At 39.8% G+C, this 20,921-nt stretch overlaps 1 protein-coding gene across 8 annotated transcripts in view; it reads left to right on the plus strand.

Annotated features, from left to right (window-relative positions):
* Positions 1–6,651: 6,651 nt before the first annotated feature.
* NLGN1 (neuroligin 1) overlaps positions 6,652–20,921 on the plus strand; it is an 828,696-nt gene continuing 814,426 nt past the window's right edge. Inside the window, exon 1 of one of the 8 annotated variants that reach the window (XM_070242628.1) lies at positions 6,652–7,449. The gene's annotated coding sequence lies outside the window, so the exon portion shown is untranslated. Of the gene's footprint in view, positions 7,450–8,166; positions 8,773–20,921 lie in introns of those variants that run through there. The other 7 variants (XM_070242634.1, XM_070242632.1, XM_023623324.2 and 4 more) reach the window with 7 other exon arrangements.

Below are 20,921 nucleotides of genomic sequence, written 5' to 3' on the forward strand. Positions count from 1 at the left end.
CCACCACACTGACTGCTCCTGGCTCCAGGCTAATAGCTGCAAAAATGAAAACTTAACTCTACACAACAACCCTTCTCTGTGTGTGGATTTCCTACAAGAATCTGCCTGCTTCTGTTTACTATAAAGTGCCTTTATGTAGCTCCTGGTTTTAGTGTTAAGTCCAGAGTTTATAGTTGATATCTTCAGAAAGGTCAGTCTAATAGGATCTTACTCAGCTATTACCAGAAGCCAGTTCTTTATCTTTCTTAAAAAATGCTACTGTTTATCTAAAGCCATTAACGCTTTATCCTTTCTTCCACATATTTAAATCAAATTGATCCTATAAGACTAACTAGAAATTCAGTTCTCAATTGAGCTTTTTCTACCTGCAGCTTTGCTTGCTTCTCTCTGTCTCTTCTCTATGCTTCTTGAAGTGTTAGACAGTTCTTGACATCAAACATTTTAACTTCTTTTTAATTAACATCACAGGACACCTAAACTTCAGACATTTGCCAGTGATCTCCAGCTCAAATAGTTTTCTTCTGAACCCATACTAAATATAAACTTTAACCAACTAACATTTGAAATCCATGTTCTCATATCTGATCTTTTTAAGTTCAAGAGGACTGTGTGTGATAGTGGCAAGTTAACTGAACTTGGGGTCAGAGGACACAGTTTCAAGTTTAAACTGTTATGCCTTGGATCGAGTAACTTTACCCCCTGAGTCTTAGTTTCTCCATCTGTGCAATAGGTATCCTAAAAATCCCTACTTCTGGGGCCAGCCTAGTGGCATAGTGGTTAGGTTCGTGCACTGTGCCTTGGTGGCCTGGAGTTCACAGGTTCAGATCCTGTGTGCAGACCTGCATACTGCTCACCAGGCCACACTGTGGTGGTACCCCACATACAAAAAACAGACAAAGATTGCCACAGGATAGCACAGTGACAATCTTCCTCAAGCAAAAAGATGAGGACTGGCAACAGATGTTAGCTCAGGGGCAGTCTTCCTCACCAAAAACAAAAACAACCAAAAAAACACCTACTTTATAAAGCTGAGATTAACAGAACCCTTCATCCAGTTACACCAACTCAAAAATCAAAATCTTTTAAACTTTCTCTCACATTCCACAGCCAATCATTTTCCAAATCTTTCTTGCATTAATGCACTACTTTTAAATTCTTGTTGTTGTTATTGCTGCTACATAGTTCAGACACCATTATGTCTTTTGTATATTATTGCAATTTCATAACTGGCTTCCCTGCTTTTAGTTTTAGCTCTCCTTCCAAATCCACTCCCCAAGCTGCTACAAACAGACTTTTCTAAAAGGCAAATATGATCACACTGCCTTGCTGAAGGCTCTCCGGTGGCCCTGCCTAAGTGCCAGGTTCCCAAACTTCGTTGTCTAACACACAAGTTCCTTCATTATTATCTGATCTTGCTTACGTACAAACTCATTTCTTGCTACTCCTCCACATGCCTTCCATGCTCCAGCTAAACTGAGCTGCTTGCCTTTAATAACACACTTTGCACTCTAGTGAGCTCATATGTATGTTGCTCCTCTGCTTGGAATGTCCTTCCGTGGAAAGTCTTTTAGTATTGTGCATGAAGGCGTCATGTGGTTTAGGTATGATCTGTCTCAGAGATACTGTACCAGTGGAAAGGGAACATGGCTCTTAGTTCTTCTGATCTTCAATTAGGAGGTAATGGTACAGATTGGCACTCAGAGGACTGGTGAGTGAGAATTCATTTACTGACTAATACAAAGCATTCTTGATTTATTCAAGAACTAAATTTATGGTATATTACAAATGTGACTTTAGGTTTCTATAACTGCTTCTATAAATTTCAAAATTTTAAAGAATTACAAAAAAAGAATTTTAGAACTTAAGACAAAAACATTAGCTAGATACAATGTTTAAAATAGTAAAACTCTGGGAAATGAGCAAATATGGAATCTAAGCCATATGTAAAAAAGTACCATTGGGTCTTAAATGGACAGACTATCTTTGGAAGTATGGTATCATTGCTTTATGAACACATTTGGGGCTAATATATGCCCATTCCAAACCTTCTTTCAACAAAGTGGGGATGCTGTCCTCTAATTATGGCTTTAATGTATTTTAAGTAAGACATACTTTTTAAAAAAATGTCTTTCAAGAAAATCTGAGCAAATTCTTATGCCTTTATGTACAATTATTGGCTGAAGCTGGAGTTAGTCTGTAATCATGTCCCCCAAATTTCTATTAGTGAATCAAATTGACCGCATTCATTCATTTACTCATTTGTTCAAGTACAGGGCACCACAACGAGTCGGCATACTTCTAGGTGCTTGTCAAACAGCAGTAAACAAAACAGGCTAAGGCACTTAGCTTCAGGTGAGGAGAAGCAAATAATAAATAAGTAAATAAATATAATCAAGTTATAATAAGTACTCTGAAGCAAATATAAGGAACAAGAGAGTGAATGGAGAGGAGAATGCTATTTTAGATAGTAGTCAATGAAGACATCTTTTGAAGGTGATATCTGAGTAGAGACCTATACGAATGAAAGAGGAAATCACACAGCCATCAGGAGGAGGAAAGGCTTGGGCAGAGGAAATGGTGGGTGTAAAGGTCCTGGGATGAGAAATTGTTTGTATCCTGTAAACAAGTTGAGAAAAACAAAAGATCCAGAAATAATGATAACAGAAGACAGACTATGCAATTGCATTATAGGAGGTGCACATTAGTTACATTTAAAGTAAGGAAAAATAATTTCTGCCTGAGGGGATCTTTAAGGTAGTAGTTTTGCTAGTTTTCATTAGGTAAGGATGGTGATGTGGATAGTCCAAGCGAACAAATCCTTAGAATTGTCCTTGGAGACCGGTGAGTCCTATCTTTTGGGAGAAATATAAAGATTAGGAACTAGGGAAGTGATGGGAGAGAAAACTGAATACAGCTGTGTGGGAATGAGAGTGTGTTGAATTCATGTCCTAGGATAAGAAGCTTGTATTTCACATGATAGGAAATAAAAGTTCATTGAGGATTTTCAAAAATGGTTTGACTTGGTATGGGCTAGATTAAAAAAGATTAATTGGGCCATGCTGTACAGACTGTATGGGATGAAGAGGCAGTAATAGCCTAGGGTTGGAGACCAGGCTGACTGTGGCCAAATGGATAGCGTGCATTACCTGACTATGCTGATAATCCTAGAAGTTTCACATCTGTCTTTTCTGTATTAATAACATCTATATCCTTCGTCCAGGTAATAATAAAACACTGCGAGGAAGCTATGTAAGTGGTCCACTCCGCAACTCCACTGATTATTTGGCTGTATCTTTTATTTCTTTCACAGCTGAGATAGGAACTTTCTTCGCCGCTATAAACTCTTTCTCAGTATATTATTTATATTTAACCCATTTTAAGTAAAATACATAAGATTTATGGGGAAAGTTGCAGTAAAATTTCATCTAAGCATAGCATTTTATTAATACTTTTTCTTCTGAAGCCCCTTGGAAAAGAAAAAAAAAATGTTATCTCCTGCTGTTGAGTCTTTGGGATTTTCCAAAGGATGAGTAATACTCTTGCCTTTTCTTTACTTTAGAAGAATATGCCTTTTAATTTTCTTTATATATATAATTACTAGAGGAAAAAATATTCCCAGTTAATGACTTTCTGGACTGCATATTACTATATTGAGATGTCTGAAAATACAATATGATATTCACCCTGAAGCCTAAATTCCTTTTTCAATATTTTCATTTTTATTTCCAGGAAAAGAAATTTTACCATCACAACAATTAGGCAGTACCCACAAAAAGCTGATTTCACTACTCTTCCCGTGATTTTTTCCCCCACTTCCACTCAATAGATGGGCTCTTTTGAGCCAATATTTTCAGAAAATGGTAATACTTTACATATGTGTTATACAAGGTCTCCTTCCAAATCTGCAGAGAAGCAGATGTGTTTAGAGAAATTTCACAGGGTTTTAATTTGTATTTGACTTTACAGAGAGCCCCAGTATTCGCTCCAAACAGTATCTGACATGGTAAAAGGCATTAACTTGCGCATGGTTAACATCACAGCCTAGAAGACCACACGATTTGCAATGTAAATTGAATCCGACTTGCTACATTTTATTGATCCTTTATCACCTATTCATGAGTTCAATGTTTTCTATCTCATCATCCGCATTTACTACAATCCCTTACACTACAATTAGTTAATAGAAGATAGATACAGATACAATACCATGGGAAAAAGAGAAGGCAAGGAAGCCCTTAGGAATTATTCTCAAGTCACTGATGACTTCCATGTTGTAGATTCCATGTATGCAACCAAATTTCATGATCAGTCTATGACACTAAGCCCAAATGTCACTATATATACTGGTGTTTGACTTACAAGAGGAAACACATCATATAGATACCAAAAATAGAGTGAACACTGGAAAATCACTTAATCTGTGCCAAGTGCTTTCCATGAATTATTTTGGATACCTTCACAACATCTCTACAAAGTAGGTGCTATTATTATCTCCATTTTGCAGAGGTGGAATTTGAGGTATAGAGAGATTAAGTAATGTGCACCAGGCAATAACAAATTAAGTGCAAATTCAAACTCAGGCAATCTAATTCTGGAGTCCCAGCTCTCAACTGCATACCAACAAAACAGGAAAAAAATAAAAAGCAAAACTTTGTGCTTTTTAATTGCTTGTGGGATCAAATGGGATGGACTGGCTTTACTTCCCTCAGGGGGTTTGATTGGGAAAGTGGAGAAAAATGGGCAAGAGAAGTTTGGCTCATTTGCCTGTACTTTCAGATAGTCATAAATGCTGTTTATGTGACAATTCTATTTTGTTAAAATTCTTGGGCTTTTTGTAAGACTAACTCATACAAATGAGACAAAAGTGCCCAGCTTTTAAAATGTAGCTGTGAAAGAATAACGAAAAAACACAATAGAACCTATTTAAGTTAATCTCATACTATAAATACCAAATATTACAAATGAAAAATGTTCACACGTTACCTTTAGGGTTCTGATATTAACCTCAGCTGATACATTTAGAAAGTGGTGCCACAGCCTTGGGATATGACAGAGTACACAAAGCTTTGCATTCTGTAAATTACAACGGAAAATTTTATCAAATCATCCTTATCTCTTTTTTAAAAGTTTGATTCTGCATTTGTCATAATAATACCCTCTATCAGGTTACCTTCATTGTCTGGTCTCATGGAAGTTGAAAGCATTTAATTAGGTACTTTGATATTGGAATTGGAATTTCTTTTCCTGGGAAATCCCAGAGAATTGGGAAATTCCAGAGAAATTTCACAGGATTTAACATTTAGACAAACTTGGGCAGGGCAGACCTGCCAGAAAGAATTAGATACATGTTTTAGTTGAATGAAATTTCACTTTCCTGGAAGCAATATCCTAATCTACTATTTGTCAACATATCACCTAGGTTACTTTTAAAAAAGGAAAAATGACAAGATAGACTGAATTCTATAACTGTCATGAAAATGTGGTACTGAATTCCTTCTAAAGAGAAGGAACGATATGTCATATTTAAGATTGTTTTTGAAAATCAGATCACATGCTGAAAGCTTAGGTTTTTTATTTACGATAATGAATGAAGTGATACTTTCAGGGCAACTGCATTCTAAGTGTTGGTTATTTTAAAGTTTCTTTCTTTTACCTGGATTTTACAGGTTAAAATATACCTGCGATTGACAAATATGAAGCACGCTCTTAAACAATAATAGAAAACACTTTTCCAGACCAAGTGTCATAGATTTCTCCTATCGATTTCTTCTACTAGTGGATTTTCTTTTTTATTTTGATTACATCACGTTGCAATCAATTAATGTAAGGGTTCAGTTGGCAGGGCCCTGGCCCCCTACTCACTTGTATTTAACATTCACATAGACAAGCTGGTAGGAGGTGGGTAGGTGTAAACACTGTGGTCTAGTTTGTCACAGCCGTCACAAAAGCCGACACTGATTAGCCATGATGAGTTTTTAAAAATCACCTATCCAGCGGCAGAAGATGTGGGCGCAGCCAGCGAGAAGAGGCCAAGGGCAGTGGCGCTGCATTGACACTACTCCCACAAAACGGGCTACAAGCGACGCTTCAATTCAGAGATTACTCTGCCTCTAGCTGCTGGAAACAGAAAATAGGGGGGAATCTGATGGCGAGAGATCTCCCAAGGGAAAAAAACTGAAGAGGCACAGTAAAAGGCTGTTGCCTCCAACTCCTTACTCTCAGTTACCAAGACGAAAACGCCTGGAAAGGGAGCACAGGGACGCCGGGAATAGAGAAACTCATTACGTCCGAGGCCTCGCGGCTCCGCGGCCGTGCCTTTTCACTCACACGCTCCTCCAAGTGGTTTGGTGAACGTCACACGTGACGCCCGGAGCCCTTAACCCCTCCTGCCGCCGCGGGCGCTGTGGGCGCCGTGGGCGCCGTGGGCGCCGCGGGCGCTGCGGGCGGAGGATGTTCGGTCGCCGTGGGGGGAGGGAGGGAGGAGGGCGGAACTTGTAAAGGGAGGGACGGGACCACCACCAGCATCACGTCTGACACTGCTGGACCCGCGCCCCCGAAGCCCAACCCTACCGCCATCTCCGTTCCAGCCCCGGGGAGGGGGCTTGCAGAGGAGGGATGCTGGGCAATATACCCGGCGAGGAGGGGGTGGCAGGGGAGGGAATCGTGGCTCTGAGCGGGCAGGACAGGGTCTGGAGGATGAGTCTAGCTTGATTCGGACTCCCGCACCCGGCCACGCTACGGAGAGAGGGGATAGAGGGAGAGGAGGTTGTGCTGTGTGTGCGCGCGTGTGTGTGTGCGCGTGTCTACAGGTAGCAGCGGCGGCGGCGGGGACCGGAGCAGGGGACGCATCTGCAGCCACCTCCCCTCCTGTGATATTTCGGAGGCGATTGCTCACTTGGCTGACGGATCTGTACCCTCAGGAGATCTTCTCATCCTCTCCATTTTCACGCATCTTAGGCGTCTTCCAGTTTCAAGTGTGTGTTTTGGGTATTTTATTTTATTTTTAAATTTTTTTTTCTTCTCCCTCTAAATCTTCTCGGGAATTCTGCATATTGAAGCAGGTGGCTCCTGGTACGAAATCTTTGGATACATTTGGCTTGCCAAGTTTTTCTCTTCCCCATCCCCTCCCGCTTTCAGAGGCGTCTGTGGTGCTTTTCTTTTCGGATTTATATGCAGAAAACGTATATATGTTTATATACTGACCGCGTAATATATAAATACATATACGCGTGCCCAAGCGCTTGGTTTTCTTCTCTCTTCCCGACAAAGCGGAATGTTTTGGAGCCGATGGATAACGAGAACAGTATTAACAGTCTTTTGAGCCTGTTTTTTAAAAAGGGGAGGGAGCGTGAAGAATTGTTTAACATTCGGCCATCGTTTGGCTGCACACTAAACATCACGAAGTATTTATGGTTGCAGCTCAGGTGCAAACGGGGCTTAGCAAGAAAGGTAAGGGAGCTTCCTGCGTCCGCCGAGCTCCGGCGTTGATCGTAATCCCGGGGATCGCCGAGAACTTCCTGCTCCCTGCCTCTCCCTCTCCTTCCCCACCTTCCAGCAACCCTGCCCTGCTCTCTCCTCCGTACCCTTAACCCTTTTCCAGTGCCGATGGGGTGTGTGTTGGGGGTGGGGGGAGTGGAGGTGCAATCGTGTTAGTTTAAATGCTTCCCTTTTTCACGCCCAGCCGGGTAACTGTTTCCCAGTCCCCTTTTAGCTGTTTTAGGAAATACATTTTGTCTTTTTGAAAAATAATGCTACCTAGACAGCTGTTTGAAACAGCTCTTGGTCAAGCCCTCACATCTATCCTCTGACGAAAATAAAAGCAATAAAAAATAATGAACTTTAATGAACTGGTGGTTTCTTCAGCACTGGGGTTCATGGAACCTCCCCAACGCTTGTTTTCATTTAAAAATAATCCGGGACCTCAGTGGAGGAAATTCAGCTTCCGTTTCTGCATAAAGCCAATTCCTTTTACTTGGAGGGTCATTTACCAGAGTTGCACGAAACAGAGCTGAGTCTAGTGTAGGAGAAAACTACACGACTCTTAATTCCTTTTTAAATCCACCCTTTACAACAGGACCAGTCCCTGTTTAACTCTCCATTCAGGGGAGGCGTTTTCAGACTCGACCTTTTTGGGGAGAGGTGGGAACTTGCCTTTATTTTCTCTTCTCGCTCTCCAACCTCCTTCCTCCTCCGCTCACCATCTCTCGCCCAGGCAGTTTGTAAATTGCCCGTTTGCCCACCCCTCCTGGTGGGTGTTCCTTGCTCTTCTCCACTCCTGCCCCCTCCGTCCTCTCTTCATTGGCGCTTTCAGAGCAGATGCGTCTTCTCTTTCCTTGGGCTCCCTCTCCCGCCTCCCCCCGCCCCGCCCCGCCCCCCGCGCTCCCCACCTGCCCCGCTCTCCTCGCTCCTCCTCCCCGCCTCCCCGCGGCGCCTTGACCCTTCAATCCCGAGTCCCGGCCTGCGGGCGGGGGGCGTCGTGTCCGCGCGCCGACTCCCGGGCGGCCGGCGCCGAGCGCGCGGAACCGGCGTGAGCAGAGCACGTAAGAAAGGCGAGCCGGAGTCGGGAATCGGAGGCCGGGAGAGCCCGTCCGAGCCGGAGAGACCCGGAGAAAAGGGAGAAAGCGAGTGTGAGGCGCGCTCGCCGCCCGAGCTCGGGCGGACGCGTGCAGTCTCCTCCATCGCCTTAGAGCGGCGCCCCAGTCACTGCAGCTTTCCAACCTAGAGCTGTGCCCAGGGATCACAGAGACCAAGAGCCGAGAAAGCGGCACAGAGGTACCAAAAAATAAGGAAAGGATTACGAGAGAGCGGGGAGGGTTTCCTGGCGAAATACGGAGGCTGAGCAGATGGAGGAGCAATGCTGCCTCCAGAAGAAAACCCTTGCCTGACGCCGGGCGGAGCGCAGAGGAGCTGCCTTCAGCCTCCTGCTCTCCCCAGGCCCTCAGGCTGGTTCAGGGGGGTGGCTCTGGCTCTTAGTTTGACAGGGATAAGAAAGTTGCTCTTCCCCACAACATTTCCTGCAAAGTGGTTTTCAGATCTGCGTGGCTCCAGTCAAGATGTCACTCCTTAGATCCCCCGCGATGAGCAGCTAATAGATTATGCATTATTGGGCATTAAACTCCCCTGGGAAGAGAAGGGAGTCCAAACATTTAAAACGGTCTCCACTGGCTCCTGACCGTCCAGCACAATGCTTTGTGAGTAGAAATGAAAAACCACCTGCAGTGAATTTAAAATGCTTTAGGTTGAAATTTTGAATTAGGAAGAATTTATTCCAGAGGAGGTCGTTAGTGTGTTAGAGAGATGAGGCAAACTGTCTAATATTTGATTCATTTGTGATTATTCTAAATCATGAGCAGTTGGCTTCCACAAAGGTATTATACCATTTCTTTTTTCATTGCCAGGCCCAGAGTGATACATGTAGAACTTAGGAAACATGAATTTAGATGGCTAACCCTGTGTCTATTACTCTGCATTTTTATTGATACTTAATATACTCATTTTTCTTCTTTTCATACTGAAACTACAGCAGGCTATTTTTGCTTAAATAGTCATGCTGTACATGAAAATTACAAGATTGCAATGTATTTCTCAAAAATTAATTATAAATAGGATCATAGATATAAAAATACCACTAAGAAAAGATGTGGGTACATGCGTTTGAGTGTAAAACCTATAAAATATCTCGGCATTTCAATCAGCTCTTGCAACCTAGCAGAACACCAGCTTGTTGAAACGAGCTCAGAAGCAAGGACCATGCACATATTTAAAAATTAAATCTTAAATACAAAAACGTTAAGTTTACTGTGCCCTTGGCAGAGAGTGAATGTGAGTTTACCTCCACTGCTGAGGGATTGACAGAGAAAGTGGAAGTTAATCGTCACTCAGGCCTTCTGATTACATGGTTTGATTAAAATAAGTAAGTGTTTCTGTAAGCTTGGCTATTCTACAGTTAGTCTTTCCAATCCTCTTAACATAAGCAGAAATTGAGGGAGTCAGTCTTTCAGCGGACTGTGCTGGAGTTCCTGCAGTGTGGGCTTGAGAAAAGCCCTCTCTAGCTCCCCTCCTTTCTGTAGTCTCGCTCCTTCCACCCCCAAAGTACTTTCTGTCAATCTTACATTTATTCCCTCAGTGGGATTTCATTTTGTGAAATTTTCCTTTTACATTTAGGTATAACGTATTTTCAAATATCAGTGCCTGAATTCTTTTGAAGTTGATGGTGGAGTGTCCACTCACAGAAGGTGGGCTGAGAACTGCGTTAGCGGCAGCTAGAGTGAAGGCTTGACGACTCTTTGCATGGCTGGATGACTTCTCTGACTTTCTGTGGTCTCTTCCAACCCTGAGCTCCTCATATTTTATTCCCACTTGTATTATGTCCACATGGTCATCCAGTGGCAGGAGCTACCTCTTCCTTCAAAGTTCCTTAAATTTATTATTTAAGATTTTTTACAGGACAGTTAAATAGCTGAACCTAGAGAATACAGATATAAATCTAAGCTCTCTGAGTATTTTCTTTTAAAGTTTCCACATAAATTTTAATGTTATTAACAACTTTTTGTGGGACAATATTAATGCAGTTAGGTATGATTGATAAATACCTCTCTGGGTTTCCATGTGTTGAAACAAATAGATATTAACATTTTTTAGCAAAGCAGAGTAATAGTTTATTTCTAGAATTCCTTTTTTAAATTTTTACTCAGAGGAATTATTTAATGAATTACTTAACAAATACTAATTTGCATTTGTTTCGTTTTTTTTAAAGGTATGCAATCTTCCTCTTTTTTTTCTCCCCAAAGCCCCAGTACATAGTTGTATATCCTGGTTGTGTATCCTTCTAGTTCTTCTATGAAGGATGCCGCCACAGCATGGCTTGATGAGTGGTGTGTAGGTCTGCACCCAGGATCCGAACCAGCAAACCACGGGCCACCAAAGTGGAGCATGCGAACTTAACCACTATGCCACTGGACCAGCTCCTAATTTGTAGTTTTTATAAGCAAAGCACAATTGGAATTAACAGTAAGATTTGAGACCACAACAGTTCAACAATACACTTTTGCCACATTTTAAAATATTTCAAAGTGAAGTTTGATGGCTGTTTCCAACTTATTAGATTGTCAATAGGATGATATGATTCCTATTATATTTTAAATATTTGTAAATGGAATCACTCAAGTCCAGTTCACCAAACTTATTTTTTTTCTAAACAGCAAAGTTCTGGTCTGTGGATCTCTTATTAACAAAGGCCAAATAGTTTCTTATAGTTTGTATGCTAATGTCCAGAATACTGACGCATTCAACTCTTCACAATTTACTCGTCTACTTTCTTTTTTAGATTAAAACACTTTCCGCCTGGAACTCCTCCCCAGTTTATTCTTTATCCCATTCAAAGGGCTCTTACTATTTTCCCCAATACTACATGCCATTTTAGGCTTCTTTGCTTTGCTTATGCGAGTATTTCTTCATGGACTGCTTTCCACCCTCCCCCACTCCCTCCAAACTTCTTGCCCCAATTGTGGGACATTTTGTTTCCTTACAGTGGTCTTTCCTCCCCCACCCTGCTTCCTTCCTGTACCCTTACTCTGAGCTCCCACAACGTGTTATTCAGACCAGGAGTAGCCCACCTTTCACACTTCCCGGTGGTTGACTCCCTCACTGCATAGTAAGTTTCCAGAAGTCCAAAACCCTACTTGATTCATCATTTCATTCAGAATGCTTAACCCCATGTCTGAACCTTAAGTAGGCCATAAATGAATAATAAATCTATTATTTAGAAGTACATTTGGGTATGAGGCAACAGAAAACTTGGCTAACAGTGGATTAAGCAAATAAGGGTTTGTGTATCTCACAGAATAAAAACTCTGGAGAAGACAGTGCTTAAACCTTTAATCAAGGAATCAGATGTCTATCATCTTGGTACTTTTCTTTGCATTGTCATAGATCGCTGTTGTGCCTCCAGCATCATGTCTGCTTCCTAGGTGCAAAGAAAGATGAAAAAGAGTTATCTAGGTCAGGATTTCTCAACTTTGGCACTTTTGTCATTTTGGGCCAGATAAGTCTTTATCTTTGTTGTAGGGTGTGTCCTATGCATTGTAGAATGTTCAGTAGCATCCCTGGCCTCTAGCAACTAAATACCAGTAGCACAGCCCACCCACCCATCCAGTTATGACAACCAGGAGTATTCCAGACATTACCAGATGTCAATTAGAGGTAAAATCATCCTGAGTTGAAACAATTGCTCTAGAGTCAGAAGAAAGGAAATTACCTTTTTCTGCACAGTGTAGTAGTGGTGGGGATCTGTTTGGTTCTTGCTTCATAAATGTTAGAGGATTCTTTATGAGATTGTTAAAAAGAAAAAAGAAGAAGAAGAAGGAGAATAAGGGGCAAACAACCCTCCCCCTTGAGCGTTTTTTCTTTCTTTGTGACGTGGACATTCTCCCTGTAGATTTCCATTCTCACATCCCTGCCAGTACTGTGTCAGATGGCCTCCTCTACGCGTATGAGAGGTTGGGAAATACATTCTTAGTGTGGCGTACCACTACCTCGGATAAAATCAGAATCTGAAAATAAAGAAGAAGAGGAAATGGATTTGTGGTTGGAAATTAGAAGTGTTTTCCACTGTGACAGAATAAATGAATATGTAAAATTCACCTAAATACTTTAGAAAGGAGAAAATGTAAAGAAAAAATAAACAGCTATAAAAGAGGGTTGATACAATTTTTTCACCTAAATATTGAGGAAATAACTGTGATAATTCCACTGGATGGGATTTTACATGGAGAGTAGCTGGGCAGACTGGAGGATCTTGCTCTTCTTAACATTTTTTTTTTTTTGTCAGACAGCATCTCCTCCAGTATGTTGAATAAAGCAATAAAGTTTCCTGTTCATACTTACAAATTAGATAGTGGTCAATCATAAGAAATGTTGTCAAAGGAGATAAAAATGCAGAGTTGTTGTTTTAAAACTCCTTTCTAATGCGTGTGTTGAGAAAGATAGTACATGCTAGTGATGACGTTAAGTAAAATAATGGTTTCTTGCACAGATGTGTTAATATGGGCTATAGCAACTTTAAATTAGGTTGCTCAATTATTTTCCTCAGTGTGGTAAAAAAATACTACTCGATATCATTATAGGGAAGAAGTCTACTTTACAAAGATATATTAACATTGCTGTGATGATGAGGGACCTTGTCTGATTGATTACAATGTTTCTTTTTTCATCTTACCCTTGTCTTTCATTCTATGAGTTTGTTGAATGCTGGTTTTTGCTCAGTTCTGTGTAGAAAGTAGAAATATAAAATATAGTGTCTATTGAGAGATTTTTGACTGCAAGTAACAGAATACCCAATTAAAGGCCTAAAGAGTAAAGACTTTCATTATCTTGCAGACCAAGGATTCTGGAGGTTGCTGGTCCAGGGTTAGCTAACTCAGCAGTTCAAGGAGGTGAGGGCTCTGGGATAGCTTTGCAATAATTCTCCTCTCTCCCTCTCTTGGAAAGAAGATAAACAATATGGCTACCACAGAGGCAAACATTGCCTCTTCAAACAGTCCTACTCAAAGCAAAAAGAAGAGGGAAGTCTTCTCACCAAAATGAGCAGAAAAGTTTTCCAGAAGCTATCAGCAGACTTCCCTTTTTGCCTGATTGACAAACACGATGGCACATCCCGCTCCTGAACTAATCACTAGCAGAGATGCATTACATGATTGGTTTTGATCCATCATGGGCTTCTCCTGGGGCTGGAGGAGATGTCTGTGGACATGGCAATGTCACACTTAAACAAAATCAGAGTTCTTGTTAACTGGGAGGAACAAGGCAATAGCTGTAACCTAAGGTACCTAATAGGGTGTACATAAAAATCGTGCCCTGTCCTTCTCAAATTTCTTATATTAATGGAATGCCTATATTAGAATTAAATGCATACACACACACACAGAGGAATGAAATGGGCTTTGACTCAGGGGACATAGACTGTATACATATCAGGCTGAATGCTTCTGATGTAGAGTGATTGCTTTTATGATGTTTCAGAGATTTTTTTTAATACTACCTGCAGAATCAGAAAAGGTAGAAATGGGCCCTGGAAGGAATTACCGTCACTAAAATATGCTACATTACATGTCTAAATCCAAAACCCTACCTTTTAAACTTATACCTACATCATATAACATAATCATAGTTAAACCAGAGCATGTCCTTCTTACTAAATAGATAATCTGTGTTTGTCACATGATCTTACAGTCATAATTTAGGAATAATGAGAGAAATGACTGAACCCTTTTGCCAATTACTCTCTTCCAGGAGGACTTGTTATCATTTATGCCCAAATTAAAATTGCCACTCTGCTTTTCATAACTGTTTACTTGGAGGAGTTAGGGGAGGGGTCTAATTTTCAGCTCACATGCCAGTGAGCATCTCTCTCATTGGACATTACGTGTCTTTTTTTAAAAACAAGGAAAGCTTTATTTTCATTCTTTTGTCTGACTTCACAGAAGTACAGAGTCAATTTTGTGTTCAATTGAAAAAGGAGTCCTTAACCATCTCCTTTTACCCTGCTTCGTTATTTGAATCCATTTTTTAACTTAAACTTTGCTTCAAGATTTTATTGTACTTGGGCTTTTTATCATAAGCTGCTTCACATTATTTTTGGAAGGGGAAGAATGTGTATGTACATGTATATATGCATGTACAGCCAAATGAATGCTGTCATATATCACTCAATAAATGTCTTTTTCCTGAATGAATATATGTTAGAAATTAGGCAGTATTGTGTGCAATAAACAGCTGAATTATGCTCCCATCAACACGTGCAGTAGGATTTCAGGGAAAGGAGCTAACAGTGGTGCTTGAGTCATTTTGATGGAGATACACATTTTAGTTTGCAGACAGATGGAAACTAAGTCAGGGAAGGTGGAGAAATTATAAATAAGCTGAACTCATTATACGTATTTTGCTATATGATGGGGTAACAGTTGTTTTTCAACCTTTTTTCTTCTCTAGCTTTAGAATGCCAATAACCTCATTCCTATTCAATAACTTTGTCCCCAATATAAAGGGACAAATAAGCTTTAACACCAAAGTCAAGGACATAAAAGAACCATGAGCTAGAAAGAATAGATTTGATATCTCTCTTTGTTTCAAAGCAAATTTTGTGATGGACATTGGCTATCCTCTCGGTTTGCATTTAGCCTTTTATTTTATTTTTTAATTTATTTTATTGAGGTCACATTGGTTTATAACATTATGTAAATTTCAGATGTACATCATTACAGACTTCTTTAGAGACTGCATCATGTTCACCATCAGAAGTCTAGTTTCCATCCGTCACCATAAGCATTTTAGAATGCATCTTTCCATCGCCAGTGCTCTATTTTCAGGCTCCACGCCTGAAGCTGTTTGCACCACAGCAACTACCTCTGATCTGGGCTCCTTGCCTCCAGGGGAACTGATTTTGAATCAAACTTAAAATGATAATTAGTAACTCCATCTGTGTTTGGGGTCAGAAACAGATGCTTCTCCTTTTCTTTTAATAGAAGGTATATTTGAACATGGAAGCATAGTGAAATTGGGTTTAAATAGATCCACATTTTAATGGGCACTCTTGTCTCAAGTGAAAACCACCAGGGGAGTATGTTTTCTGAGCATCTATCTGACCTTCTCTCCTCTGGACCTCGACAATATCTTGTACATCAACAAATCCACTGTGAAATAATTATGGTTCACAGCATTGACTCTAGGTATGGCAAGTTCCTGAAGCCTCTCTCAGGGAATAAAATGTTTAATTATATTTAATACACCATAGTTCATCAAAACTAAGGAACCACTGATTATAGGATGCATACACTTTAGAAAGAAGAAACACCCCAGATAACTCATTATATAATGCTTCCCTGTCATTTAGAATTTTTATTTTATACTTTCATAAAAAGCAACTTTGACTTAGGTGTCGATTTTTATAATACAGCCATGTATCACTCTTGTACATGTATAAAAAGTATAATGTTAATGAATACAGTGGTTTAAGAATTCAGAAAACTTTTTCCTGTTCAGATTCTCACTCTTCTGAATCATGTTCTTTGGCTTAAAGCCATCCATAGCCATGGTTTTCTGGACAGTAGTCTGTGTGTGTTGATGATGCGCCATTTCTTAACAGTGTGCCATGATTGACTTCAGGATTTCAGTCTAGGCAGCTGATACCTTCTGAAAGGTTTGATACTGGTGTTTTGTTGATCTTACTAGAATGTGACAGTGGAAGATTTTCAGAAAACAACCAAATCTCATGTTCCTTCCTTAAATTGTCATGAAATGTTGGAAGTGGTGTATCTCTGGCCATGACAAGTAGAATACAACCAATTTTCACACACAAGGGCAATGACAGCTGTGCCTTCACTGTTGATTGGCTGTAAGGAATTATAAAATGTACCCTGGTTTCAGAGATGTTAAAGGTGAAAAAAAAAGTATGTCAGAGTTCATGAAATACAGCAACTTTAATGTTACTACATGTCCTTATTTTTTAAACAAGCCAACGCAATAATGATTATTAATTAACCAACTATTTAATTAATCTCTAAGCATTTGGCTAAGAGAGATTACTACATAATTCTTGACAGTATGATTAGAATCTAATTCTATCCCTTTTTATTTTCTACTCACCCTACCAGTTTGCAGTTTATAAAATGTAGCTAGTTTTCCAAATGGATAATGGTAGGATGATAAAAGCACAAGACTAGGAATCAAGAGACCTATGTTTGTAGAGCAGACTCTTCTAATAATTATCTGTGTCACTTTCTGTAATTCACTTCATCTCTGTGGGCCTCCGTTTCCAGGTTTAAAATGTATAATTGGACTAATTGAAATTAAATGTGTCCTTTGGCTCTCAGAACTGTTTTGGGTCAAGATAACCAGTAATAAAGGATGTTCACAATAATATATATTTAAGCTGGTATTATATAAATATGTAATAATAGGTGTTACAATAGGTGTTACTTTAAACTGGTAAGCTTAAGATATATAATATATATTGTATAGCCTTAAGATTTATTGCATATTGTATAGCTTTAAGATTTTACAGTTTTGGGGGTTTACACATACATATGTGTTATTTAAAACAACTGTAAGCAATGCAGAAGGTTCAACAGAAGAGTTAGGATTTAGGACCCTTCTCCTCAAACATGCTGGATGAGAAAGATTACTGAATAAATTAAAGCCAAATAAAGGATGCAAAGGTGGGAAGAGGCAAGGAGACAATGCCTTTTCCATCAAGAACAAAGGAAACTTCCACGAGGAATTAACTATCACTATATATAAATGTTCTGCTTAAAAAGAGTCATCAGTGAAATGCAAGGGAAAATTGGCAGGTAAAAATGAAGTTTCCTTTTTTCCTTTTATCATTACTCAACCACATATCTCTGATTTAAAAAAAAATATGGATAAAAGGAAGAGGAGTCTCGGGTTAGATCAGTCAGATGCTACTATTTATGGATATATCTTGACAATTCTTACTGTGCAATTCCACAGACAACAGTGTTTCTTCTCTGTATTGTATTTGAAAATTGCCACGGCTCTTAAGTGGTCAGAAAGCTGGGTACTTACTTTCTGATGAATAACAAGCTCTCTGGAGGTGTGCCACTCTCCTTTCTCTCATTGTAGCTGCAGTTACTACAAAGAAAACAGTGTTGCCTCTCATCTACCTATTTTGCCATAAAAGTGAATTGGTTTATAGAGCATGAAGACAACCCTCCCTTTTTTTTTTTTCGACTAGATATTTTTGAAGCTCTCTTTCAATATAATTAAAGAAGGGAAATGCGTGCAGTGGAGATATAATATTGCTGCAAGTAAGTAGATTTTTATTGAAAAATTAATTAAATTATTTTAATCCTCTACTTAAGTCACCTTGCCAATAGGAAAAATATTCAAGATACTAGTATTTAAGATAGACAATACTATTTAATGGCTTAAAATCTTAGACCATTAAATAGGGTGTTGAGGTTATATTCACATTGCAATCACTTTTTTATGACTTAAGGGGGAAATCACAGCTAAGGTATAATTCAGTTTTTTAATTTTCAATAAATATACAGTAGTATTTCCAGCTGAGATGCCGAAAGGGCCAAAGTGATGTTTTAGACAATCACAGGCCAACCTGTTCAGTTAGCAGGTGACAAAACTGAGGCCAAGATAAGAAATGACTTGCTTGGTTGATACGCTGATAGATCTTGGACTCAAACATCCCAGTCTTCATGTAATGATTTCATGCGTCAATTTTACATAGAAGACAGTAATACATATATCAGCACCACATATGATATATATCTGTGATTATAGAATTATTAGTTTAGAAGTACAGGCAATAATTGCCAGAAATTATATAGAAGGGAGTTTTATTTTTAGGAAGGGTTAGTGAAGAAAGTGTTACTTGAGGGAGTTTGAGATATGGATAAATGGAGAAGAGGGGGCGAAGCGTTGCTTGAACAAAAACAGTAAAAATTAGGAAGCGGACAGGTAGTGGAGGGAATTGGTCTTTCTAGAGTTTTTCAAAAGTGAAAAAAAATAAAACAATTCACATTGAGAAATACTATTATGGGAAAGAAAGGAGCTTATTGAAAAGATCCATCTCATTCTGTGTTCGGTAGTTTGGCTTAGGACCGCTGCAGATCAGAAATATAAGTTATATATCTATCCTGAGATAAACAGGTCCTCAGAAAAACTGGTTTATATTACTCATATCAGAAGAAATTCATTTCCACCAGGAAACAAATTAAATTATTTAAAATGGAAAATATAATTTTGTAAGCATTTGTCTATTCATAACTGGTTGATACCAAATCAATCTGAGATCTTTTGATTGTCATCAAACCAAAGATTCTTCTTTCTTTTGTTTTTTTTGAGGAAGATTAGTCCTGAGCTAACATCTGCTGCCAATCCTCCTCTTTTTTTTTTTTTTTTTTTTTTGCTGAGGAAGACTGGCCCTGAGCTAACATCCGTGCCCATCTTCCTCTACTTTATATGTGGGACGCCTACCACAGCATGGCTTGCCAAGCGGTGCCATGTCTGCACCCGGGATCCGAACTGGCGAACTTTGGGCTGCCAAAGCGGAACATGTGAACTTATCTGCTGTGCCATTGGGCCGGCCCCCACAAAGGTTCTTCTTTTCATAGCCTGCCTGGATATTGTTTTCTGATCTGTGCACCCTCTCCCCAGGAAGTAGTGGAAATACTCTGCCTCCCCAAATAGATCTTCTTTCCCATGCTCCCTTTCAATATAGTTCTCCAGTCATTCCTTTCAGATCTGCTGATTACAGGACATTTATAATTGAAATGTCCCATTGGCTTAAGGGAGAGGGGCCCTAGTTGGTACTACCTGCCTTTTAACACCCAGCGATCATCCTCATCATAACTCAGAAAATTGTAACATTTTAAGGTCTAAGAGGTACAGTTTCAAGTGAAATACATTCCTCTGTTTCTACTAAATTGCACATGAAATCAACATGTCCTTTCTGACTCTCCTTGAATCCACTCTCTGTAAAAACAGCAGCTCATTTTGGGAATCAGTGGCTAGAATAACCAGTGCCGTGGGAACAGGGAAGGAATCAGTCAGAAGAGCATGAGCATGTTTTCTATGGAACTCCATAAACATGGTCATAATTTGTCCTGAATCAGTGCATTACGACTCTGCCGGTCAGAAATATGCTGGGAATAGTCCTGGTATTCAATGTAGAGTGTCGTTCCCTCACCAGTCTTCTCTAAAACTCCAAAGAAGCGTGAGGCTCTGTAGAACCCCCTCTCCTCATGGGGCCCTCCCTCTACCACTCAAACCTGAGAAGGACAAGAGTGAGGCGATGCTGCTATTAGGCAGAAAGAAGGTTCGGTCACTGGAAGAGAATAGTCTATTGGGGAGATACAGAGAGTATAAAGAACATCTTTAAGTTTGCAATATCCTTTAAATCTCCTGCTATACTCAAGGTTGCACAACAGTAATATGTGTGTATGTATATTTATCTATTTTCTATCTGTCCATCCGTCCATCTGTCTAATTTAATTGAAAGTTGTAGTTGAATGCCTGATATGAGAAAGCATGACAAGAAACAAGTAGTTTTCTTAGAAAGGTTGTTCATAATCCATATACTCTTTAGTTGAGAAAGGGGAAAGAAACAAAGAAATGTGTTCCTGGCCACTAAGAAAATAAATCCATCATCCGTCTATCAGTCTGTATACTTTTTTTCTTATCCTCTTAAAAATTATTTCTCCCTTCCCCCTATACCCATGCCTCCTGATCCCTGTAGTCCCTTCCATGGTTCCCTTTCTGTATCTAAAACCAACCCCATTCAAAATTTTCCATTGCACCAATGGACTATTGCAAAAGCCACCTAACTATGAATGTCAGCAACCAACACTCTAGTATAAATATACTTGTCTGCATTTTCCCCTCCCCATGTGATACTTGCTAAAATGAATGAAACATAAAATAGACAGGTATTGATGGGGAAGGCCAGGAAGATCAGCTTAAACCAGCACCATTGCCAGTGAGATGAAGCTTCGGTTCATGCCAGGTGCTTACCAGAAGGATGCTTTAGCGCCCTGTTGAGAGGCCCAGAGGCCATCCCTGGAGCGGGTGGACGATTGATGAACTGGGGTGTGGGAAGGGGGCTAAAAAATGAATAAGACTGAGGAAAACAAACTTGTTCTACCTCACTCTTTAGCCCAAAAGTTGATCTTCTTGCTGAGATAATATTAAAATGCATGATTCTATGTAGTCTTCAACTTTTCTTTGATTTAGTTTATGTATCTGCCCAGTAGGGTTGATAATGTCAACCTCATAGGGCTGTGGTGGGATTAAATGAAATAATATATTATAGCTCCTTTGCCTGGCACATAAGAAATGTTCGGAAGTGTTCTTATCACCACGGTAACCCTCTGCAGGTATACACAAACACA

This window comes from Equus caballus, chromosome 19, assembly GCF_041296265.1.
Source record: "Equus caballus isolate H_3958 breed thoroughbred chromosome 19, TB-T2T, whole genome shotgun sequence".
In the NCBI taxonomy this organism is placed as follows: domain Eukaryota; kingdom Metazoa; phylum Chordata; class Mammalia; order Perissodactyla; family Equidae; genus Equus; species Equus caballus.